Here is a 26,660-nt window from a genome sequence, read left to right on the forward strand (position 1 = left end):
GGGTAAACTCAGGGCAGTTGCATAGTTAACCTGTGGAACTCCTTGCAAGAGCATGTTGTGAAGACCAAGACTATTACAGGGTTCAAAAAAGAACTAGATAAGTTTATGGTGGATAGATCCATCAAGGGCTATTAGCCTGGGTGGGCAGGGATGGTGCCTGTAGCCTCTGTTTGCCAGAAGCTGGGAATGGGCAATAGGGGATGGATCACTTGATGAGTCCCTGCTCTGTTCATTCCCTCTGGGGCACCTGGCACTGGCCATTGTCAGAAGACAGGAGGATACTGGGCTAGATGGACTTTGCGTCTGAACCAGTCTGGCCGTTCTTATGTCTCCCTTGAAGCAGCAGTGACACCCAGTGGCCAATCAGGGTAACACACAGAGTATGTTTCCCTTGGAGCAGCAGTGTCACCTCATGGTCATTCAGGGTAATGCACAGAAGGTGTTTCCCTTGATGCAGCAGTGACACCTAGTGGGCAGTCAGAGTAATGCACAGAAGGTGTTTCCCTTGATACAGCAGTGACACCTAGTGGTCAGGTGGTGTAATGCACAGCATGTGTCTGCCCTCTACGAGCAGTGACACCCATGGACCAGTCACGGTAATGCACAGAGTGTGTTTCCCACCAGTCTGGCTAAGGCACAGAGCATGTTTCCTATGGAGCAGCAGTGACACCCAGTGACCAGCAGGGGTGGCATCAGACTCTTCTTTAGTGGGGGACTGAGATGGGCTAGACAAAAAAAATTGGGGGGGCTGTACCCCCCATCACCTGGCCCCACCCTTCACGGGGGCCATGCCTCTGCTCCTTCTCAGTTAAAGGCCAGGCTCATCTCCTCTCACCCCAGCCAGTGTATAGAGCAATACAACCTTTATTAAACTAAAATAGTAAACAGGATTTACTTTAAATATTCTAAATCTGTCCAAATTTTAGTACTGAATCCAAAGTTCTCTTAAAGATCCCATCAGTAACCAAAACCTAAATGAAAAATTGAAACCAAAAACAAGGCTTAATTTAAAACCCAAACATTAAGAAAAACTTTGTTTGTAAAAATAAAAACTAACAAATGCTGTAAATTAAGAATTTCAACATTTTATCAAAAAAGTGTGCTACAGCAGAATGATAAAATAAAATCAAATAAATAAGCATGACCACTAAAATCTCCTATAAAGGAACTGAATCCTTGAGTACTGGCCAAATCTGTATACAAAATGCAGAACTATGTCAAAACTGGTGTTGCAGGTCAGGCATTTGAATCCAGCAAATGTCAATTAAAAGCTCCATTCCACCTAAAAAAACCAAAACAACCCAATAAACCAAAACGGTCACAACCTGAAAGAAACCTACACAGAAGCAGAATTAAACCTGTACCAACACTGGAACAAACTATGTAAATTTCAAATTCTAACTTCTTGTTTCTCCCAGGAGGAAAGTATTTTGCACTCCAGTCACCAGGCTGTCACTGCAGCTTTCCTTTCATTAAATAAGATTTTTACCAAATATAAATTGCCCTCCAATTTCTCTAAGAGAAATTGAAATTGTATCTTTGCACTAATAGCCCAAGTGTGCAAGTCCATCCCCTCAGAGCAGCCCCACACCCTGAGGCCAGGGGAGAATCCCAACTGGTTTGTGCATTTGTAACCCTGGGGCCTGAAGCTGATGAGAGAAAGGGAAGTGAGCCATCTTGGAGCTTTCCGACACCACCGGCAGGGAGCACAGGGATTTGACTGAGTGACATCCTGGCTAATTTTCACCTTGCTCTCCGCCAGCAGGATCCACTGGAGAGCTCGGGAGTGGCTTGACCATGGCAGCACCCTATTTACATATTAAAAGACGGCATTTTGGGGCCAATGGGGTGAAATGTGAGTACTTTTGGGGTTAGGACCCACATGAGAAGGGATGTGGACAAACTGGAGAGAGTCCAGAAGAGGGCAATAAAAATGATTAGGGGACTGAGACACAAGACTTACGAGATCCTACAGGCCATATCCTGTATGTTAAGCTAAGGCAAAGTTAGCATATCTATATTGTGACCTTTAACTCAGAAAGGAAAATCGACCTTTATCATGCTACTTAAATAGATAAGTACCCATGCCTGTCCAAGACCTTTACCTAGACCAATCGACAATGGAGAATGGCATAGGGGTTTTTTCATTGTTGTACCCACAGATTTAACAGGTACACTACAAGGTAACTTATGTGCATATGTACATGTCATCAACAAGCACAAACATACTAGCCTATGAAGTAAACGTATCCTAATGTTTTGTGGGTGAGGAATGAAATTTGGGCATAGGAGGAAGGATTTCCGGCCCTTGTGCCCTATAAAAGAGGTAACCCACCTCGCTAGAGCACTTTTCTCTATCATTCTGACTTACTTCCTCCACTCTCTCTCTATGTACTATCAGTAGGCTGTACTTGTTCTGAAACTTTAAGTTTCAAGGGAACTAGGCTAAGTTCAGTTTCCCTATGTTTTTAGTCTTTGTTTATTAGGTTTTGATTTTAAGTTTAACATATTCAAGTAAACCCTAAGTAACACTAGCTTTTTCTAAGCACTGCATCTTTCACTTAAGAATTGAGAAACCTGAACTGCAAGGCTGGTCCTGTGTCTCTTACCACCAGGTTATCAAGGAAGGCTGTGAGTATATTAACCAAAACTTTGTTGCATATAATGCCATATGTATCTTTTGAATAGCAGTAATGCTACTGTAACTTTGTAACTCAATTAAATTAAATAAAATGTAAGCTAATACATTAAATTTTCATCAAATTATCCAAATTAATATTATTAGTACACCGTAAATCAGGCTACATGGGACAGAGAGTTGGAGTGCAGAGGGATGAAGGCACTGGCTCTGGGGGTGCAGACTCTGAGGTGGGGTTAGACTGAGACATTCAGCGTGCAGTAGAGGACTCAGAGTTAGGATAGAGAATTGGGCTGTGAATGCTCTGGAATGAGGCCAGGAAAGAGAAAATTGAGATGCAAGAGAGAAATCAAGCTAGAGCAAAAAGCATAGAAGAAATGTGGGATTTGAGCTGCAGAGGGAAGAAAAAACCTCTGCCTGTCCCCTCTCACCAAAGCATCTAAGAACCAGATGAGAGACATCTCTCCCCCACTGCAACAATTTCAGTTGACCTGGACTGAGAAAGGAAATCTTCTCCTTTGCAGCACTAGCAGACCTGGACTGAATCATGAACACCTCATCCCCTCCCTCCCTCCCTCCAGTCTGGTGTTCCTGGCCTGGGACACGGGAGGGGCTCCTCTCTTCTCCATTGGGGACATGGCGGGATGAGATAAGTGGCAGGGGTTTACGGGAAATGATTATTTGCCTGATTCATGTGCAAGTCCTAGTCCTTGTTAACCCAAACAAACCGTTTATCCTGCATGCTGATGCCAGTTTGGAGGGTCTGGGAGCAGTCCCGTACCAGGAAGTGGAAGGAAATGTAAATTTGTAGGCTTTGCCAGCTGAAGACTGTCTGATAGCGAATCTCGCTATCCCATCCACCAGCAGCAGTTCTTGGTCTTGAAATGGGCCACCACTGAGAAATTTTGAGACTACTTGTGTGGTGCTCAGTTTCAGGTGTGGACAGAGAACAATCCACTGACTTCTGTGTTAACAAGGGCTAAGCTGGATGCTACAAGGCAGAGATGGGTGGCTACTTTTGCTAGCCATGACTTCGCATTCAATACCAATGAGTTGGTATAATAGGGAATGTGATTTATCAGGACCATCAATTCTTGGCTGGGGGGAGGATGTAAGCAGGGTGAGAATAAACTCTACCCTGACATCTATTGGTGATCTGTTGTAAAGGCCTTTTGCTGCTGATGTCACACCCACCCCGGATTGCATGATGGGGGTGCTTGTCCAAAGGGTCATTTCGGCTGCTGGGGGATCCCCAGTCTCTTTCTTATTAGGGCAAGGGCAATAAAGTGCAGTTATTCCGGTGATATGAATCAAAGACAGTAGAACGGAACTTAGCAGTTCATGATTTCGGGACTCACCCGAACCTACATAAAACTCGTTAGGCAAGGGACATGGGTTCCAAAGCATAGTGAAATAAGAGAGATTGAAAAGGAATATTTGCATTTAGTAGTATGGATTTCTTGTAAAACTTCTAAATGTGCGTTTTATGTTCTTTGTATCTTTCTAGTTTAAAAACAGAGCTTTTTATAGCTCTAATGTATATTTGGTTCTATGCCACAGATGTAAAATCATTAATGACTAAACACAATTTTTAGACATACATAAGCTGCTGAGTTTTGATCTTATTTCCACACTGAAAGTTATAAACAACATCATAGTTGGGGAAAATGTTCCTTACGACTCAGATAGCAAGAAAATTTTGCAGATTGGACTCTGGGAGATCAGCTGTGGGACACAGCTTTTGTGACACACGAACTATCTCTGCAACCAGATTCTTAGTCATAGGTCAGCAGGTGGCTTTATGCAAATTCTGGACTGTGGGACCAGAGCTGGGGTGGGCACAATTTTTGTGGCACATGCACCACCTCTGCTACCAACCTTTGTTTCCTCACTCCATAACACCACACACAGAGCAGCCTTTTATCTCTCAGAACCAAAATATACCCTGAAAGAGATCGAATGGCATAACCCTAAGGCAGTGGGGCTCCTCATGGTTGTGTGTTCCACACTTTGATTTCACCCACCACGTATCAAGTGTGAACTTCTCAGGCACAAGAATAGCCTTAACATGGAGTCATAGACATCCTCCTTGGGCATCACACTGAGAAGTTCACACGTATCAAGTGTGAACTTCTCAGGCACTAGAATAGCCTTAACATGGAGTCATAGACATTCTCCTTGGGCATCCTGACTCTATCTTACCACCTATGTGTTGAAGCAGCCGGGATTCTTTCCGTATGCTTAGAAGGCGTGTTGTCTCCCTGAAGTCCAAGCAGTATCCGGGGGGCGGGAAGCCAACAGTTTCTTCCTGACAGGGATTTTTATTCCACTCCCCCAGAGCTCAAGCTGATGGGGCAAGCGTTTGTGCAGATCTCTGCCTCCTCGTGGGTGTGTGAGGGGGAGCAATCAACCAGGTCTTTTGTCCACGGATGATCCACAGTGGCTTGTCTGATGTCTCAGTCAGGGCCTTCTCTTGTTGGAAAGGAGATGACGCCTCTTCTGGTAAACTAGCATTTCACATTTGGTAATGCTTCTCTCCTGACTGGTGGTAGGGTGGCGGCAAGGGGGTTTATAGCTTTAGTGTCAACGCTTATAGATCACCTTACAACATGGGCTACGGCTATTATAGGTGAAAATAATGCATGCAGCAACTCACGAGCTTGTCACAAACTCTAAACACTAAACACATTTTTATGAATCTAATGCCTGTTTTAACAACACTAACAAACAGGTGAGCAAGACTAGTTTCCAGCTATGCGTTTGTCACTTTTCAGTAAGGCCTAGGGGCCTTGGCATGAGCTGGCACCTGGTCTGCCAGAGTCAGAAGAGGAACTTCCCTCTCTTATCCCCAGGTGTCTGTACTGGGAGCAGTACTGTTCAACTTATTCATAAATGATCTGGGGAAAGGAGTAAACAGTGAGGTGGCAAAATTTGCAGATGATACAAAATTGCTCAGGATAGTTAAGTCCCAGGCAGCCTGTGAAGAGCCACAAAAAGATCTCACAAAACTGGGTGACGGGACAACCAAATGACAGATGAACGTCGGTGCTGTTAAGTGCAAAGTAATGCACATTGGAAAACATAATCCCAACTATCCCTATAAAACGATGGGGTCTAAATTAGCTATTACCACTCGAGAAAGAGATCTGGGAGTCGTTGTCGATAGTTCTCTGAAAATATCCACTCAATGTGCAGCGGAGTGTTGGGAATCATTAAGAAAGGGATAGGTAAGAAGACAGAAACTATCATATCGCCTCAATATCAATCCATTGTACGCCCACATCTTGAATACTCCGTGCTGATGCCGTCGCCCCAATCTCAAAAAAGATCTATTGGAATGGGAAAGATTCAGAAAAGGACAACAAAGATGAGGAGGGGATATGGACCAGCTTCCGTCTAAGAAGAGATTCATAAGATTGGGACTTTTCATCTTGGAAAAGAGATGACTGAAGGGGGATACGACGGAGGTCTATAAAACCGTGACCGGTCTGGAGAAAGTAAATAAGAAAGAAAAAAAAAGCTTTGGCTCTTCGGCGGCAGCTCAACCACACTGCTTCTTCTGTGGCAGTTCAGTGGCGAGTTCTCCCTCCTTTCCTCTTTGGTAGACATTTGGTGGCAGCTCAAAGACTAACACAGGGAATGGGGGACCTGTCACCGAATTTCCGCTAAAGACCCAGACGTGCTGCCCCGATACCGGACGGGCCATCCCTTTGAATTGGCTGCTCCAAGCACCTGCTTGCTACGCTGGTGCCTGGAGCCAGCCCTGCTCCCGTGACAAGCAGGGGCTGGTGCAGAGCATGGCAGGGCAGGGAGATGACATCTCCTCTAATAGCGGGGCCCTTTCACAGCAAGGGCGGCACCTCCCCGCAGGAGTACAGACCCACCTACTTCTCCTGCTTTCTCCTGACACCAGCACCACCCTTCCTGGCACTGCCTGACGGCAGCACCTGCTTCCAGACTCGCACCAGAAATGGGAAGTCTGGGCCGGGCCTGGCAGCAGCTGTCAGGAAATAGAAGCAGGAGACACGACCACTCCCATGGTGCTGTGGGGTCTGTCCTGGCTGGTGGGAGATGGAGGCAGTGGACACTGCCACCACCATGGTGCCGTCGGGTTTTTAGGTGGGATGCCCTCCCCAAGGTTGGGCTCCAGGGGAGGTTTGGCATCTTAAGGGATTGGTGGGGGGTTGCTTGGAGGAGATTTGAAGACCAACAGTGAAGGGGAAGTTGGACACTGGCCAGAATACCAGAAAGACAAGGCAGGTGAGGTGATACCTGTTACTGGACCAGCTTTGGAGTCACACAGGGTCTTCTTCATGGAAGGGAAAGGTGCTCAGAGCATCATAGTTCAATAGAAGGTGAAACGCTCTGCCCCGAACACCAGACTTTCCCCTACTTCCTGGAATGGGGGGGCTGTCCCCACTGTCCTGTAAACAGCCCCACCATGTAACCCAGAGGTGGCTGCATCTTAGCACCAAGACACCAGTGGTCACTGATCCAGAGGAGATTGTACATACAGGCCACTGCCCTATGTGGCCACCAGACGTCACAGACTGTGCTCTGTCTTTGCTGGCCACACATGTTACTGCCCCAAGAGGTGAGGTACACACAGGCTACTACTCAAACTGAGCACCTGGGGTCACTGCAGCAATGGTTGAGGGGGATATAGGCAGGGCACTGCCACACATGGCCACCAGGTGGCACTGCTGCAATGGTGGTGGTGGGGGGGAGATGATTAATGGGCCATTGCCTAAAGTGGCCACTACCACAATGGCGTGGGGAGAGGGGGAGGGAGATACCAATAGGGCACTGCCACACCAGGGCACCCCGGGGAGGTCACTGCTCCAATTAGTAGAGATACACATCGGGTAGTGCCCCAACTGGGGGCCCTACACCAGAGAGAGAGGGGGCTGGGGAGAGAAGAGGAGATCAAAGGCCACTGCCTCACTTAGCCATCGGGGTCACTACCTAAATAGGGGACACACACACACAGGGCACTGCCCCACCTGACCAGCAGGGGTCACTGCCCCAATTGGGGGATAGACAGAGGGTATTGCCCCACAGGGATGCCAGGGATCAGTGCCTGCCATACCTGGCACAGGGGTAGAGGGGATAGGGTGACCAGATGTCCTGATTTTATAGGGACAGTCCCGATATTCGGGGCCTTTTTCTTATGTAGGTGCCTATTATCCTCCAGCCCGTCCCAGTTCTTCACACTTTCTATCTGGTCACCCTGCGGATGGGAGAGAGAGGGGGTCACACAAAGGGCACTGCCATACTTGGCCATCAGTGCACATCCCTAGTCGGGTAGTGATACACACCAGAAGCAGGGCTCACTGCCACAAAGGGGTTGGAAGATACCCAGGGCACTGCTTGACACAGCCACTCAGGCACCCTGCCACCTTGGGGGAGGTGAAGAATACAGCTTGGGCACTGACTCCTCTGGCTACCAGTGGTCACAGGCCCAATGCAGGGGTTGGGGGGAGTAAATACACACAGGGGACTGCCCCACCTGGGCAACACAAGTCACCGAGATGAGAGTGGGATACGCAGAGGGCCCTGCCCCAATGGCTGATATACATACAAGGCCCTGCCTCACCTACCCACCAGGGCTCACAGGCACAATGGCAGTAGTGGGGTCAAACAGACAACTGCCCTCAGTTGCCACCAGGGGTCGCTGCAGCAATGCTAGGGGGGATACATGCCAGGCATTGCTGTCCCTCGCCACCAGGAGTCACTGCTCCTACAAGAAGGCACCTACAGGACACTCCTGTGCCTGGCCAGCAGGGGTCACTATCGCTGGGGAGGGGCTATGGGGAAGCTGAGAAAGAGCAACTAACTGCATTGGGGAAAATCATAATCTATCAGGGAGAAAGAACGGACTCTGCTAGGACATCGCACCAACTCCAGCCAGGCTCGATACCGGCAATTCGGGGCTGGAGCAGCTCCAGCTAGAGGCTGGGCAGAGACAGGTGACCTCGGTTTCTGCGCTGAGCAGGCTGCTTTGGCAGCGAGGAGGGACAGGGAACCCCCTCCCCAGGGTCTTGCTGCCCAAGGAGGGGGAGATCTGCGGCACTCTTTGGAGTAGCAGGTTCAGCAGCCATGAGCCACATGCTTCTCCCTGCCTGAGCTCTCCAGGAGCACATTACGCACAGGTGTGCGCTGGATGTAGGCACCAGTGTAACAACAGGCCAGACTCTGCTGAGTGCTGCCTGTGAGAGACAGAGGCAGAGTCAGACGGGTAAATGGGGGAAGGACATGACAGAGCCAGCGGCCATGAGCTGAACCCATCACAAGTCCAGCCTGTGGCATCACCATCCGTCCCTACAGCTCTCCATCTGTCCCGCTGACCATCCAACCCTCAACCCCCCATCCATCCCCAATGTATGCCACATCCCCCCTTCACCCATCCGCCTCACACACTCATCTATTTTCTCATGCATCCTGCTGTCCCTCTGATTGTCCCTGCAGTGTCCAGCACAAGGAAGCATAGTGGACCCTGAGCGAGGCTTTTGGGTGATGCAGTAATGGAGCTAGCGGGTGAAAGGGGCATCTCTAATCCCAGCCCCACTTCTCCTCTGCCCAAAGCCATGACCGCGAGCCCACCCGTCTCAGTCTCAGACCTCCCAGCCCCAAAGACATGACTGGCCACTCACATTGTGACCCAGTTACAGCAATGAGGTCTACCCGAAGATAGGGGGTGAGAGGAGCAACCCCCTTATCCTAGCAGGCAGGACACATCCTTCCCAGTATGGCAGAGACCCTGCCCTTGGGCAGATAGACCAAGATGAGCCCATAGGAGACTGGGGGAGGGGGAGCAGAGGAAGAGAATGCAGGCAACTGAACATGACAGCTGTCCATGAAAGGAGAGAGAGAGAGTTTGAGTGAAAGTTGGCCAACACAGAGAGAGAAACCTAGGAGGACAAAAGAAATTCACAACAGGGAGTCACCCTCATGGATCCAACTTTCTGCTAGGGAGCACACACCACTCCTGGCCAGAGAGATGTTCAGCTCTCCCATATGGCAACATCATCTCCCCTGAAGCCACAGCTACTCTGGAAACCCACACCCAGGTAATGGGAAGTCCCTGCCTGGAGCCAGGACGGCTGTGACCAGAGCCCTTCCCAAACCAGACACACATCTCACCGACAGAGACGGTTACTCTTGTCTCAGTTGGGCAGGTCTTGCCTGGCATCAACAGGATTCACGCTGTCACTGCTCTCGATCACTTTCCATCTCACCTCAGGGCTGGACTCCATCCCCGCGACTTCTTTTCCCTTGGTATGAAACACAAGAGGAAAAGAAAAAGCAATGGTGGTGAGGCTCCTCTTCTCGCTACTCCCGCACCTCAGGCCTTCGGCTTCAACCCACCCCCCATTCTGCCATCACAGCTACAATTAGAAATCTGAGCCCGGGGCTCACACCTGTTTGTCTCCCCAATCCTAGGCCCTGTCCAGCATGTCTCCCTCCACAGAAGTTACCTGGCCTCATCTTACACTCCATCTTCATATTGCTCTTCTCTTTCCCAGAGCTCCTGCTCTGCTCCTCAGACCTGTCTGTCCTCAGCTCCGCAGGCAGAGGGGAAGGGGCATGATGGGAACACACACACTCCATTCCAGACACCACACAGCATCCACAGGGCTACCAAAACACCTCATCTTCGGCCAAAACCACACCCCACCCCGAGGGAGCAAAAAGCCTTTGTGAGCACAGCACATACAAGACAGGAAAAGATTAACACCCACACCCAGCCCAGCCAAAGTGGGAGCTTCCTCACCTTCCCGGCCACAGGTCCATGGGGCTCATGGATGGAGAAGTTTGCTGGGCTGTGGGGGTCCCTGAAGAACTGGCTCAGCATGTGAATGACTGGGATGTATGTGGAGGCCTGACTGTGGGCTGGGGTGTCCAGGAGGACCTAAGGGAAGGGAATAGGGGGATTAGAGATAGAAGAGGGAGGGGTTACCAAGGTGCATTGTGGGAATGTGGGATTTAGAGAGCCCAGAGTGGATGGGTGTCAGCGGGTTGGACGACCCCACAGTGGTTGAAAAGGGGAACCTGGCAGGTTTGGGTGTAGCAGAGATTGAAGATGAGGAACCTCACACCCTGGGGATGATCTGGGGGAGTGGGAGGATGGGAAAGTGGGGCCCAGCAATGAGAAATGGGTTGGAGGCAATTTGGGGTGGGGCGCTGAGGACGGGGATGGGGCGGAGGAAGGGGGGGCGGGGTGCTGAGGCCGGGAAGGAGGATGTCAGGGGTGGGGCGAGAGGAGGTCAGTGTCGGGGTGCTGAGGACGGGGGGAGGAGGAGGTCGGGAGCGAAGGGAAAGGCCAGGTAGAGTGTACACGATGGGGGAGGGGATGCTGGGGGCTGAGGGATCCCCACAGATGGGGGTGGGGCTGGCGAGAGGGTCACAACAGATGGGGGGACAACGGGGGGCAGGTTGAACTCTGACCTGTGCACCCCACGCGCCGAGTCTCTGTCCCGCGCTCTCTCCGCCAATCAGGGAGCGGGAGGGGCGCGGTGATCTGACGAGCTACGGCCCCTCCTCCAATAGAGGCCGCGTGTGAGAGGGAGAACTATGCTTCCCAGTGAGCACCGGGGGGGGGGGGGGCGTTGCCTGCGCAACTGTTCGTCACTTCCGCTCTGAGACGCGCCAGGAACTACAACTCCCAGCCTGCCCCGGGGCACTTCCGTCCTCTCGAACCCAGGAGAGGGCGGGTCCCTGGGTCAATCGGACACCTCCCGCCCCGCCCCCAGAGATCCCCGGCCCCGCCCTCCCCAAGCTCCGGCTCCTGACGCGAACTCTCGTGTCCCGGGGTCTCGGCCTGGCCCCGCCCCCCGCAGCGCGGTGCGGTGGGGGCTGCCGGGCGCCTGCTTCTCCCCTGGCCTCGTCTGTGCTGCTCCGATGTGCCCCGCGGGGCTGCCCCACTCGGGGGGGGGGCGTTGGGTGGAGCCCTATGGAAACACGGGGGTGGGCAGGGCTGGGAGCCAGGACTCCTGGGTTCTCCCCAAGCTCAGGGGACCTTGCTGGTGCTTTTTCTGTAGCCTATAGTAAAATGAGGCAATTAACTAGATGCGTTGATGGAAGTTCTCTGCGTACCCTCAGGGGTACACGTACTCCTGGTTGAGAACCACTGATGTAGGGGAACCCAGGCCCACCCCCCTATTCTGACTTCCAACCCCGTACCCTGGGCAGCTGGTTCAGCTTTGCTTACCTTGCATCAGCCTCAAGTCAGCTTCACTGGGTCACCAGTTCCACCATGGCCAGGCGTCAGAGAGAGGAAGTTTCCTCTCAGCTGTAAAAGCAGCAAGGGCTCCATGAGGGGTCGGTGCTGCTGGAGAAATTATTGACCCTTTCTCTAGTCTCCTTTTCAGATTTTGCCCCATTTTCTCTTTAATTCTCTAATGTTAATTTAACAGTCTCAGATTTGGGATATTTTCACACCCGTTTGACCTGCAGCAAATTTTCTTCCTTTCTTTGGGAAATTGTCCTGAATCATTCCCCAAAGGAGAAGGGGCTTAATGGGTGCAGTTTGCAGAGCCCTCAGACACAGCTGCCTCTGGGGTGGCCATTCTCTGCTGACAAGGAAGGGGACAGGAGGAAAAAGTCCGCAGTGGAGACTGTCCAGCACAAGCTTACGCAGTCCTTTCTACTGCTACCCCCAACTGCCAGTCACCTGCCTGCCCCTGCTTCTGCCTCCTTCCCACTGCCAGGAAGTTTTCCTGCTCCACACTCTCCTCACATACCCTCTTAAAGCACCTCCTCAAAGGGCTCCCTGCTGCCATGTGACTGGTGTGGGTGTGTGTGTGGGGGGGGAAATTATTGCTGTCTGTTAATTGAACTTCCACTGTCCAATTACTCTCACTTAATAGAAAATCTCTTCATATTCGGGTGGTTTTCTCTCTTCAGCAAATGTTTCTTTTTAGACCCATTTCTTCCCCAGTTCTCAAAGATAGATATAAAATACCCTGTTTGCAGCGCTGTAGTAGGCAGGTTGGTCCCAGAGTACTGGAGGCTTTCCCCTTGGTTTGTATACAAATGTTTGGTGTTATTCTCCAGCCCATTCCTTAAGAATCCTAACATGATGTTATCATTTTGCTGGCAGCTGTGAATTGAGTGGAGCTTTTTATTGATCGGTCTACAGGAACATGCAGATCCCATTCTTGGGTTGTGTAGCCGATAATCTGTTCTGCTGCTGTCACTAGGTGTAATGCATGTTCAGTAGAGGTCTCTCCTCTCTTCCCTTTTTGTATTTCCTCCCCCTACTAATGTTGGGGTGTCCTTCTCCTCAGGTTAGTATATTAATGATCTCATCTTGGGGTCATATGTGTCAATTCGTTGCTACATCTTCAGAGAAATGTCCATGATGACTCCAAGATCTCTTTCCTGATTAGTTGTAGTTAAATTAGCCCCCATCATATTGTATGTATAGCTGAGGTTATGTTTTTCCAATGTGCATTACTTGACATTTATCCACATTAAATTTCATTTGCCATATTGTTGCCTAATCACTTAGTTTTGTGAGATCTTTTTGAAGTTCTTCACAGTCTGCTTTGGTCTTAACTATCTTGAGCAGTTTAGTATCGTCTGTGAACTTTGCCACCTCACTCTTTACCCCTTTCTCCAAATCATTTATTAATAAGTTGAATAAGTTTGGTCCTAGGGCTGACCTAGGAAAATCACAGCAGTATGATGGAGTCTGGAGTCACATGGGCAGGTCACATGTCCATGCATGATTCAATTTGCAGGCCTTCGCCATTGTTTACATGTTAGTTTGAATGTTCCCAGGAAAGCTCAGATGTGGATTGGCATTTTCCAAAGTCCATTGTCAGTGAAGCGTTTCTTGATTGGGCACTTACTGAGAATAGTCCTTTCTCAAGAAGCTGACCAAATGCATCACTGAGGCTACTTGAAATCAAATACATTTGAGATACAAGTACATAGCCCATATTCATAATTTCAAATACAAAAATGGTACACACATACAGCTAGTATAATTATAACCAGCAAATCATAACTTTTTCATAGACACCTCACACAACAACTTTTGCACAATATTTGTTGCAAATATATAACAGTGGTGGCAGCAATGATCTATATGGTCCCAGTTGATATTAATAATGTCACAACCTACAGAGAATTGAGAAGGAGGCATCTTCTAGCCGGCGTGTCTCCTACATTTCTCCCTTGCCACTTGGGTGGAGGCGAGAATGGAGCAAAACATGCCTGGCTGAAGGTTTTGCGTTCGGCCTTGAGAATTAAGCCTGAGCCTCCGGCATGGGTGCTGCGAGATGGATTTCTGAGTTGCATCCAGCAGAGTCTTCTGGCCTGAGCAGAAACCACTGACGCCAAGAGAGATGGGTTTAAAGTGGCCTTTGAGGCTCCCAGCAGGTCTTGAGGATCAAGGGGTTACTGCCATCCCAGGTTAGGGGGGGCAGCTCAAACCACCATCCTTTTGATTAACAGCAAAACACACTGACCCATTGCGCCACAGAGACACATGTCTGCTGTTGCCAAGGCTGCTGCCTAGCAGCCTGCACATCTGCCTGCCAGCGCTAGAGCTCGCAAGGCAAGTGTGGGTGCTGGAGGTAAAGAGCCAGTAGAGTGACACAGCAGCTCTAAAGGGGGGTGAAGGCCAGGAGTGAGGAGTTCAGGGCATGGGAAGGAGCTCTGGGCTGGGGCAGGGGGGTAGGGATGCAGGAGGGGGTGAGGGCTATAAAGGGGATGAAAGCCAGGAATGAGGGGTTCAGGGTATGGGAAGGGGCTCTGTGCTGGGGCAGGGGGGTAAAGATGTGGGAGGGCGTGAGGGCTCTAACAGGGGATGAAGGGCAGGAATGAGGGGTTCAGGGTACGGGAAGGGGCTCTGGGCTGGGACGGGGGTGGGGTGTGGGAGAGGGTGAGGGCTCTAAAGGGGGGTGAAGGGCAGAAATGAGGGGTTCAGGGTACAGGAAGGGGCTCCAGGCTGGGCAGGGGGTTGGGGTGCAGAAAGGGGTGAGGGCTCCGGCTGGGGGTGTGCGTAACCTTCCCCTTTCCCTAGCCATGTGTCTGAGCTACCAGGGCCAGCACGTACAAGGCCTCGCTGCTGAAGGACTGACAGTGTCCAGTGATGCTACACCTGGCCCTCTACTGACAGCTCAGGGGTTTGGCGTCATCTGGCACTGAGTCGCCACAATAATTACAGGGTTATTTCTAATGGGTTAAAGCAGAACTTGTGCTGAGATTAACACGTCCCTCGTGGGTCTGGGGGTTTTACAGCATGAACTGGCTCTTCATGTGGGTATAGTGCATGTGTTTGAGTGATACTAACACAGCTGAAACACACAACTCCCCATCCTGGGGGTTTCCATCCCCCCGATTCCTTCCACGGGGGGCGCTGACCCGGCTCCTCTACGGCCAGATGTCCCCAATGGGCAGCAGTCAGGATGTTGGGAGAGGTTCTGTTTTCTGTGGCTAGTGATAGCCCCAAAGTGACTCCCACCAGCCCCCATTGCCTTGCGCTGCAGCTGCCAATCTCTGAATCCTGGCCTGGAATTCGATTTGAACGAGGCCCCTGGGAGCTGGATAGACCACGAGTCAGACACTGCAACATTGTAGCCAGAACATCCATGTCTAGATTTTAAGGCCAGTCAAGACAACTAAATAATCCTGTCTAACCCCCATGCACGTGACAGGCCACAAAGTCAACCCTGCACTGAGCCCAACCACTGGGATTAAACCAAAATATTCCAGCCCTTAGGAGAATATCCCGTTGTGTGCCACAGACGGAGCATAGGAGAGGCAGAGGGGTACCAATACTGGAGGCCCCTGCACTGGAATGGATTTGGTGAGATGTACCCAGCTGATCTGGGCAAGTGACTTGTGCCCCATGCCGCAGAGGATGACAAAAACTCCAATATCCCTGCCAGTGTGAGCTGAGGGAAATTTCTTCATGACCCCAGCAATGGAGATCAGGGAAACCCTGAGCATGAGAGCAAGGCCACCAGCCAAGCACCGGAGAGAAATGGTGTTCTATCTCACCCGAGAGCACTTTCTTCAGCCCCCCTGTTCCCTCTTGCCACCCCCACGTGGGGTGGAGAATCCATCATTGCCCTGGGTACTTTGTTCCAATGTTTAATCACCCGATTGCAAATGTGTCCCTTATTTCTCATTTTAGTTTCTCTGCCATTAACTTCCAGCCACTGGTTCTTGTTCTGCCTTTTGCTGCTGGGTTAAAGAACCCTTCCGTACCCAGGATTTTCTCTTTGGGAGGGGATTTACACACTGTCATCAAGTGATCTCTTGGTCTTCTCTGTGATAAACTGAGCAGACTGAGCTCTTGTCTTGCACTGGAAGGCAACTTTTCAGCACTTTTTTTTTCTCTTCTCTGCCCCCCATCCAATTTTTCGTTCTTCATCTTAAAATGTGGCCAAGACGACTGTGTGCAAGAGTCCAGTGTTGGTCTGACCAATGTTGTACACAGAGATAACACTAGTGCCCAATATCTAGTCACTGTTCTCCTGTCTGTACATCCAAGGACGACCACAGCATCGCACGGGCATTTCATGCTGAGTTGTTTGTTCATTATGACACCTAAACCCTTCTCTGAGTCACAGCAGTCTGGCCTTGCTCGTTAGTAAAGCTCAGTGTGTTTGAATGGCCACAGCTTCCCAAGTGCTCCGTAACATGCACAAGGGATTCCCCTCCTCAGTCCCCTTCACCTGCTGCTGGTCTCTTGTCTCTTTCTTCTTCTCCAGGATCTGCATGTGTCATTGTAGGGGGAGTTCTCCTCCTCTCTTTGCCTGGGAGCGATGTGACCCCCCGGATGGACTGACCAAACCCAGGATTCCTTCAGCCTGAAAGCAGAGGGGAGCCTTCACCCGCTCCCTCTTTAAGGCTCCAGTCCCAGGTCCTAAATTTCCTGCCAAAGCACAAAAATCCACCCTGAGCCCAACTCCTCTCTCGGTGGTGATTTCCTTTCTCCCACAAATCTGTCTTGAGGACACAGCCCTGGGAACAGGTGAACACAACCCCTGAGATTTCCCTTCGCAGCCTGCAAGGGGCAGTTCGCCCTATTAAACAGCTCGGGAATGTCGTCTTTTTCTTTTCTCCTTTCAAAAGTAATTTCTTGTATTTCTTGTCCCTTTATAGGACCCCCCGATTTGCCGCTTCCAATTCTCTGCTGTACACGCCAGCACTGGATCAGGTGAGGTGCCTGGACCCATCCTTTACTGGGTACATGGGGGACTTGCAGGATCAGACCCTAAAATCGCTTTGGAGGGAAATTCTAACCCCATTCAACCCCGACCTGTTCCTGGGAGGTGTCGGTACTGACCCAGGCCGCCGAGCACCATGGAGTGAAGAGACCAATTTTATCAGTAAGTCAGACCCCCCGGCTGCCCACTGCCTGTATCACCTCCCCCCAGGTGACGTTAGTCGCCTTCCAGAGCCATTGCTGGGCCCCAGGGGCAGCCACACAAGCCATAGGGATGGGCAGCTCCTAGGAATCTCGGCAACGAATCTCCAGGCCGGAGGTTTCCCCTAGTGCCGGATCCACCCTCAGGGTCCAGCCAGCCAGCAGCTTCCACCCAAGGCTAGTGCGCTAACAGCAGCAGCGTGGCTGGGGGGCTCGGCCGGTGACTGGGGCCAGTCGCATGCGCATGAACCCAGCCGACCCCAGGAGATGGACCCGGGTCACCAGCCCAACCCACCACGCAGCTGCTGCTGCTACCCATTAGTGCACGAGCTCCCATGGACCACGCTGGGGAGATCCCCCAGCTGCAGGGTAGATGCCCCTGAGCGCCTGGCAGGGCACAGCTCCTGGATGACTTGCCCTGCTGAGTTCTCTACTAGGCTGGGTGGATCCAGGGCCAAGGGTGCTGGGTGACAGGGGGGCATTGGCTCTGGGCTGGGACTGTCACTTCCCCTCCTGCCCATCCAACAGGATCACAGCAAACAAAACCAGCTCACCCTGCAGGGGAAGAGTTCAGTCCAGGGCCTGGTGCATTCTGGGAGCAGGGACGGAGCAGAATAAGGGCAGATACAGGGCACCTCTGAACACTCTGCGCAGAACTGCCTGTCCTGACCCACAGCCCCTGCTATCCCAGCCCTGGGCTCCCCTCTCACTGCTCTGCCAGTGCCCCTCACTCCCGATCCACAGACCTCCCCCTCTGTATCTGTGACTTCTGCTACTGAACCACCAATGCGCTGACTCCTCTTGTGAGACATTTCTCTGCACAATACTGCTGCTAATCCAGTTACTGACTCCAGGAAACATTTTCCTTAGCCTGGTTCTGTGTGTCACTGGTTTCTCTAGCAAAGGTCAGTCCCTGGCCCCTTGGTCCAGACATCCACATTCACATCAAGCTTCAAGTTGAGAATCATTTCCCATTCCTGCTCTGTGGGAGGGGAGACTTTTAAACGCGCTCTCTGTGCGACTGCAAGTGGCTAAGCAAAGAGAACAAACCCCAAATCCCCCCTGTGCTTTGGGAACCAGGTTTGGGGTGGGAATTCTGTAGTTCAGATGACTTCACACCTGGGCATTGTGATTCTTTACCAGTTTCTCTGGCAGTGGGGCAGTTTTGTGTTCACAGCTGTGATGGCCGAGTGGTTAAGGCATTGGAGTTGAAATCCAATAGGGTTTCCCTGTGCAGGCTTGAATCCTGCTCACAATGAGGCCTGTGTTTTAGCCAGTCTCTAACCCGGGCAATTCCTCTCTACAATGCCCTGAGACACTCTCAATTCTCTCCCCACCCCAAGTAAATCCTGTTCTGCTCCTTTCATAGAGATCTCTGGGACACCACCTCACACTGTGTCCCTGAGGTGTCAGGCAAACTCTCAGCACCTGCTGCCTCTGCCACTCACCTGGTGCTCCATAGATCAGCCATAGCCCTGGTTCTGCTTCTCTCTCTAGCATGCGAAAGGAGCCAAGTCAGCGACTCCATGGGTGCTACAGGGCTGCAGAACCAACAGAGAAAAAAAAAAAGGTGCCCAGCAGCTATCTCTGCCCCTGTACCTCCCACCTGCTAGCAGGCCTGGCTGACAAGCTCCTCCTCTTCTCCTTCATCACCTCCCGCTGGCCATTGATGGGGTGTGCTGGAGGAGTGAGGAGAGAAAGAAGTGGGGCAGGGTCGGGAAGGAAGAGATTTGATGGTTTGGGGGCAGGGCCTGTGGTTGAGCAGGCATTGAGCACTGCCCGGGAACTCTCAAAGTCAGCACCTCTGAGCGCAGAAGCCTTCCCTGAGTCTGAGCTGCCAGGATCCCTGCCGCAGAGCAGGTGCCACAAGTCTCAGCCTCTCTGTCCCACACATGGCTCTGGGCACCACCAGGAATCATTTGGCTCCTGGCACACAAGGCAACTTAAAAGCTGAGTCCCTGGACAGCAGTTCAAATCCTGGCCCCTCCCATTAAGAGCCTGATGCTCTACTGACTGAGCTAGCCAGGCTTGCTAGGAACTTCCACCCTCCTCTTCTTCTCCACGGCCACTGCCAATTCCTCTTCCTCCAACCTGCACCTGAGGGTCACTAAATCTCCGCACCTAGACAGCCAGCCCATCCACTGCACCTCAGTCCCCCATGCCTGAGCCTCCCTGCCAAAGTCCTGCACCTGGCTCCATAGAATTAATTCTCACGTGTCGCTGGGAACTCTATTTCTTGTGCCCGGAGAGTCTCAACCCCCCTCAGTAGAAGACCTGAGAAACACAGTGTCTGCCTTTTCTAAAGAAGTGCTTGGAGGGGCTCTTCTCCTTTGACCACGTGGCCTAATGGATAAGGTGTTTGATTTGGAGCCAGGAGATTGAGAGTTCAAGTCTTTTCATGGTTATGTTTCTGCAGTTTTACCTTCGTGCTGAAAGTCCTGCTCCCTTCAGGGCTGGAACCTCTTCTTGGCCGCTCAGGCAAATGCTCTGGCTTCAGCTAGAGTCCTGGGAAGGAGTTGGGGGTTGGGTGTCACAAAGGCTGGGGCATGAGCCCCAAGTCCTTCCAGTATAGCCTTTGCCATTCCTGACTTGCCAAAGAAAATAAGCAGCTGCCCAGGCTGGCGTGTAGAGCAGTTTCCCTCTTCCAAGTGTGTGTCTGTCCCTGTGCTTGAGGGGGTTGGTAAATAGCATCTTGGGAGCCTGGGTGTTTCTCTGCTTCTCGTCAGCTGGGGAAAAGCCTCTTGGGGTAAAATCTCCTGCCCCACTGCAAAAGTGAGCACCTTGAGTGGGAACAGACAGAGGCCACACCAGGGGGCTGGCCCTGCTTTCCTACCTTCTTCTTATGTTGGCCACAGAGCATCAGCAGCTGCCCTACATGATGGTCTGCGGGTCGCTTTCAGTGGGTGTTTGGCATGGCAGGAAGCAGCCTGGCCGGGGGTCTTTGTGGCTATCTGCTGGCCATGCATAGGCATGGTTCTCCCCTCCTCTAGCCCCGCCTTCTGTTGCTCTGTGGCTTATATACCTTCCCTTGGAGCTGTCCACACCAGCCGCCTCTGCTTTAGGTGTCCGGAGGAGGGAAGGTGTGAGGGGCTTCAGGCTGGGCTCCATCTCCCTCCTACCAAGCCCTGACTATTAATCCCGGCCCTCGCACTCCTTTCTTCAAGCGCTGTGTGGGCCAGAGGAAAAGTGTGGGAGGAAGCACAAGGGCCAAACCTGTGGGCATCAGGTGAAGCAGCAAGAATGCCAACCACCAGGTCAAACCACAGGACTACAGGCAGCCATAGCCACTTCTACACCCCAATCCATTGCTGCCATCTCAACCAAAGACCTGGCTCCAGTGGGTGTGAGTCACCCAGCAGGAGGGAAAAGACTCACTCTTAAACAACTGGAGACAGGGAAATTGAGCACTTTGAGCTCCAGGGCTTTACCACAAACCAGCACAAGGTCTCACTGACATTTGAACTCAGACTGCAAGATTCAGAATCCTGAGTGCTGCCCATTACACTATGCGACCAGCTTGTGCTGCCTTCTCTGGCCATCGGTGACTCTCACGGGGCTGGCTCGTGTAAGGGACTGTTGGCCCTTTACTAAAACTTAGTGGGGTTTTTGGTTGGCTAGTTCCTAGTCCCAATAAAAGGGGGAAGGGTCAATGGGCAATCAGGCCCCTGAGACTGACATGCCCCTGGGGCAATGGTCACCAACTGGTAGGGAACATGTGAGAATTTGTTAATGGAGAAAAATTCCTGGTGAAAATTGGCAAAGCTGTACAGATTTTGAAAACTTCCAGTGAATTTACACATGAAGATACAAACAGAGAGACAAACACACAGGCCACGTCCAGACTAGGGTATTAAAATCGATTTTAGATACGCAACTTCAGCTACGTGAATAACGTAGCTGAAGTCGAATTTCTAAAATCGAGGTACTCACCCGTCCAGACGGCGCGGCATCGATGTCCGCGGCTCTCCATGTTGATTCCGGAACTCCGTTCGGGTTGATGGAGTTCCGGAATCGATGTAAGCGCGCTCGGGGATCGATACATCGCGTCCAGACTAGACGCGATATATAGATCCCCGAGCAATCGATTTTAACCCGCCGATGCCGCGGGTTAGTCTGGACGTGGGCACAGAGAGAAAGAGAAAATCACAGACTGCACAGGCCCACACAGACATCGACAAAAACCAAACCCACACAGCACACAGAGCCTGTCATAAACAGATAGTTAAGGGTTAATGTCTCTTTTACTTGTAAAGAGTGAACAAACAGTAAACCAAAAACACCTGACCAGAGGACCAATCAGGAAACAAGATACTTTCAAATCTCGGTGGAGGGAAGCCTTTGTTTGTGGTTTTTTTTGGGTTTTGTTTTGTTCTCTCTGGGTCCTGAAAGGGACTAGACGTGCAACCAGGTTTCTTTCCAATCTCCCTGCTACAGTCTCTTATATATTCAGAATAGTGAGTATTAAGTAGGAAAGGCGGTTATAGTCTTTTGATTGTTTTCTGTATTTGCAAATGTGTAGTTTGCTGGAAGTATTTTAAATTGTATTTTGCTGCCGGGGGCGGGGGCCTTCTCTCTAGTGTCCATAAGCTAAAAGACCCTGTAACTTTTACCATCTAAATTACAGAGACAACTTTTACTTTTTTTTCTTTCTTTTTATTAAAAGTTTTGCTTTTTAAGACCTGTTTGATTTTTTTCCCCTTGTTGAGGCTCAAGAGAACTGAGTCTGTACTTACCGGGAAAGTTGTGGGAGACAGGGAGAAAGAAGGGAGGAGGAAAGGGGGAATCCCTTTGTTTAGATTCACGGACTTTGAATCTGTCTATCTCTCCAGAATAACCCAGGGAGGGAACGAATGGAAGGGAAGAGAAGCGGGGGGAAACAAACCTGATTTTTCTCTGTTGTGATTCAAGGAGTTTGAATCACAGTGATCTTCCAGGGTAACCCAGGGAGGGGAAGCCTGGGAGAGGCAACAGTGATGGAAAGGGTTTACTTTCCTTGTGTTAAGATCCAGAGGGTCTGGGTCTTGGGGGTCCCCGGGCAAGGTTTTGGGGGGACCTGAGTGTACCAGGCACTGGAATTCCTGGTTGGTGGCAGCGTATCAGATCTAAGCAGGTAATTAAGCTTAGAGGAATTCATGCTGGTACCCCAATTTTTTGGACTCTAAGGTTCAGATTGGGGATAGAATACCATGACAGAGCCATATACACAAAAGGGGAAGCCACACAAAATATAGAAAGAACAAATCCACACCAAAAAACACAGCAAAAGCCGACAACAAGAAAGCACAAAACCCACATACCAAAAGAATACTAAGCGAAAAAAACAATCTGTATGCAAAAATCACACACACATGCACACAAAACTATGCCAGGCATCCACCAAAATCACACAGGACCCACATGCACATCAACATGACAGATGAAAACCACATCAACATATAGAAAGCCAGGCAGGGTTTGAGTCTCACAGCGAAAAGGGTGAGCACACAGGTGGTTTGGGGAGCAAAGACTGAGGGGGAGTCAGGGCCAGTGCTCTGGGCTCTGCCTGACCCCTCCTGACACAGGTGGCTGGTGGAGAGCAGAGCCTGGTAGATCTGTGGAATCTGCCCTGTTCTCTGTAAAGCAAGGGGACCTCCGTGTCTTCTGAGCTGGAACTGTATTTTCTGCAGGGCAAACTGATTGGCAGAAGCCATTTGCTTAAAGAAAGCTAGTGCTTTAGCTGAGGTTTGAACTCCCAACCTCAGCATCCCTCCCCTCAGCACTGCTACTATAAGTCCTGTACAGTAACCCACTGCCCCTCTGGTGCTCTGCTGAGAGTCTTGCCTCCTTGATTCATGGATGGATTAGGGGTTGAGGGGGTTGCATTAACTAAAACAAATCCATATTAATGGCTGCTGAATGGCAGCAGCAGAGGTGGGGAACTTCCTTTTGTGTGATAGAGCTGGTTCCCCCCTTCTGTTGCTGAGGGGAAGGTTGGTGCTTTGAGCCCACCCGGGGCAGGAATGTCCCATGGGTGAGATTAACGAGACTCAAGAGAAGGGAGGGGAAGTCTTTTCTATTCCTGCCTAGCTCCATTAGTCTCCTGTGGCCCTTTCGGCTCTCTGCTCCCCTGTTGGGGAGATGCAGAGACAAGCCCCCTCTGGGTGAGTCACCGAGAGGCTGTGTCCCATGGAGTGTGTGTGGGAGAGGGGGAGGGTTGGAATGGGCTGAAGGGGAGAAGGTTGTGTGTGACAGTGTGTGGGGGAGGGGGAGGGGGAGGGGGAGGGTGTGTTCCTTAGGATATAAATGATGGAAAACACAGGGGTAGTGATAGTGAAGCCCCGTGTCTCAGGGTTATGACCCTGTGTGGTGCTGCCATTCACTTTCCCCTCCTATGGTCTCAGCTTTCATTGAATCCAGCATTTTTTCACCTGTCATCACCACAGAGGTGTCCCACATGCCTCACATACAGAGTGTCCCTCTTAGAGGTGCTGAGGACTGGAACTGATTTCAGCTGCTGGACAGCTCTGCTAGGTTTTTATATATTTGCACAGGAAAATGCTGAGTGTTTACATTCATTTCAAGCCCCCTGCCTCCGTTCAGCGAACTCCTGAACATACTGGAGATGGGTCTGGAAATCCATTTTCATTTGAAAAAGTTTTTCAAGGGAATCTCTTGGATTGTAACTAGGAACCTATTATCCTGCAGGGAAACAGTCACCCACTGATCTATACTCGCAACAAAGAGTGTCATGTATAGCTCAGAGCAGGAACAGTTTTTAACCTAGGGGTTACTAAACTTTCTCTCTATACAAACACCACAGCTTACAAACTCCCCACCCGCGCTCTGTGTCACCAGAGCACAACAACGACTCTCCTTGGAGCACACACAGCTCCCCAGCTCTGTGCCCGTCAGTCTCTCCAGTATTGCTCCAATCCCTTAAAGCAGGGTCTCAACCTCAATTTACCTTAGGGCCAGTGCCAGTCCTCCAATCCTACCAGTGGGCCAAAAATGTCACTCATACCACTCAGAACCCACCCCCTAAAACTCTGCCTCTCACCTGCCTAAGGCTCTGGAAGGGAGTTTGGGTGCGGGGAAGAGGTCTAGGGTTCAGGCCCTGGGTTGGGGCTGGGGATTGGGATGCAGGAGGGGTGCAGGCTCTGGGGGGAGTTTGGGTGCAGAAGGGTTGAGAGGCTGGTCTCTGGGAGGGAGTTTGGGTGGGGGAGGTGTTCTAGGGTGCGGGCTATGGGATGGAGTTTGGGTGCTGGGTGCAGGCTCTGGGCTGGGGCAGAGGGTAGGGGGAACTGGAGGAGGGGTGGTGGTGCAGGCTCTGGGAGGGAGATTGGGGGTGGATGGGAGGGAGTGTGTGGAGGGAGGGGTGTGCAGGCTGTGGGAGGGAGTTTGGGGGCTGGGGGTTGTGGAGGGAGGAGTGCAGGCTCTGGGAGGGAATTTGGTGGCTGGGATGTGTGGAGGGGGTGCAGGCTCTGGGAGGAAGTTTGTGGGGAGGAGGAGGTACGTGAGGAGGGGGTGGTGGTGCAGGCTCTGGGAGGGAGTCAGGGGTGAGGCGCTTACCTGGGGCTCCAAGGCAGGGCAGGCTGGGGGTCCTCCACATGCTGCTGCCCCCAGGCATCACCCCCGCAGCATCCCATTGGCTGCAGGGGCTTGGTGTGGGGGCAGCGTGTTGAGGCACAGCTCTGCCCCGCCCTGCCATGGGGAGGGGCCAGCAGCCACTGGAGCGAGCAGGCAGATGCTGCACTGCCAGGGCCCCTGGAGGGGAGCGCCTGGGGGCGGCAGGTGGGGCCAAGGGAGTGACCCAAAACTTCTGGAGCCCCACTGGCAAGACCTGGGAACCAGGACTGCCAGCCATACCAACACCTTTAAGAGGAGACGTCCCTCTCCCTGTCAAAAAATGATCTTCCTCCTTCCGTTCAGGGACAGCCTGAATTGTTCCTTATCCCGGCAGAGCCAGAGGATTGAAAGCAGCAACATCAAACCCTTGTGTAGCTCGCATGAATGGACATAAACACTCCCTGGTATCCGAAGAGATGTTCAGCTTTGCCTTTGGTCAACTACAAGGCTAAAGGGAAAGGAGGTGGTGCCAAATATAAAGAGTGAAACATGACACATCATAGTTATGCCCATGGTGGCTGCAAAATCTTTTTATAGACTTCTTATCATCAGTGTATTGTTTTTTCTGGAGTCTATGCCTTGACCAAGAAATTTGTACCTTGATAAAATAATCAACTGCCTCTGGTGAAAACAATGGACTTACCCACTGCGGTGTCCCTACACAGCTACAAGTACTAACGACAGTGGCTGCCTTTTAGCCATAGTTTTAGTCAGGACAATAAATTGAAACAACCCCCCGTTAAATCATTTCTCAGCTCAACTCCTTCACCCACATTCCCTAGAGTGTTGGGCCACCATGTGGACGTTTCATTTCCTGCCTCTGAAACCAGCTCGGCCCACAGGGGAAGAGTTCAGTCCAGGGCCTGGTGCATTCTGGGAGCAGGGACGGTGCAGAGAAAGGGCAGATACAGAGCAGCTCTGAACACTCTGCACAGAACTGCCTGTCCTGACCCGCAGCCCCTGTTACAAGGGGCTTTTAGCCATAGTTTTAATCAGGCCAATAAATTGAAACGAGCCCCTGTTAAATCATTTCTCAGCCCGAGTCCTTCACCCACATTCCTTAGGGCATTGGGCCACCATGTGGATGTTTCATTTCCTGCCTCAATTTCACACAGAGACACAATTTCCTTTGCACAGATCCGGTTTATGTTAAATCGGAATTATCCCGTAGTGTAGACGTACCCCTTGTCTTGTGGACCAACTCCTGCTGGGGAAAGAGAGAAGCTGCATTCTGCTTCTGTCTCTCCCCACCAGAATCTGGTCTAATACAAGAATGACCTCCCCTGCCTTGGCTCACGTCAGTTTCTTGTCATTGCAGAAGGTCAGCTCTTGTCATCCACTCCGGCCACTTAATGCCTTTTCTCACCTGCCAAGTGCGGGCAGGCGAGTGCACAGGCAGCCAGCGCTGTTTCAAGCTGTTCTGTGGGAAGGAGAGGACAAGAGCATTGGGGCTGTGGTATAATGCTTGCATAGGCTTGCTTTGCCCTGGTTTGCTGTACGAGTTAACAGTGAGAGATTGGTAGTCACAGGTCAGTGGGTGGATTTGTGCAAACTAGGAGTGTAAAGGGAACTGTCTTTGAACAGAATTGTGTATTAAGGGGTCTTGCTTTGAATTCTTCCACTGGAATCATTTCGGGGAAGTGAGCCTCACTTAGAGTTACCTCGTTAGGGTGTTCGTGGCGTGGCTGGGAGCTCGTCATGGTAAGGTTGAAAGCGGTGGGAGTAGGGGTGCACGTGCATCACACAGTCTTGGCATTGCTTCTCAGTGCGTTGTGAGCTAAGATCAAGAGTAATAGGTTGCTGCTAATACCAACAGTAAGCCAGCATGACTTCATGCACCCACAAGGGGGCAGAGATCTGTAAACCTTTCCTGCTGGACTTTATCCCCTTGAGCCCTGACCCCACCAAACTAAACTCCACCCTGTGAGGGTCATCCTATCCCCATTAGCCAACCTGCTTATTTATACACATGACTGTCTGTAATGTTGTGTGTGAGTGATGTACCCTCACTGCTTGCTGACTGTATCT

General features: G+C 51.2%; 1 long non-coding RNA gene and 1 other non-coding gene across 2 annotated transcripts in view; one reads left to right on the forward strand and one right to left on the reverse strand.

Moving 5' to 3' along the window:
• The window catches only part of LOC127041588 (uncharacterized), a 271,683-nt gene that overhangs the window by 209,799 nt on the left and 35,224 nt on the right, over positions 1-26,660 (reverse strand). The gene's annotated exons all lie outside the window — the stretch shown is intronic.
• On the forward strand, positions 18,204-18,285 carry TRNAS-UGA (transfer RNA serine (anticodon UGA)). Its single transcript has one exon. It is a non-coding gene; the product is annotated as a tRNA-Ser (tRNA).

Source organism: Gopherus flavomarginatus (genome assembly GCF_025201925.1).
Source record: "Gopherus flavomarginatus isolate rGopFla2 chromosome 13 unlocalized genomic scaffold, rGopFla2.mat.asm SUPER_13_unloc_3, whole genome shotgun sequence".
In the NCBI taxonomy this organism is placed as follows: Eukaryota; Metazoa; Chordata; order Testudines; family Testudinidae; genus Gopherus; species Gopherus flavomarginatus.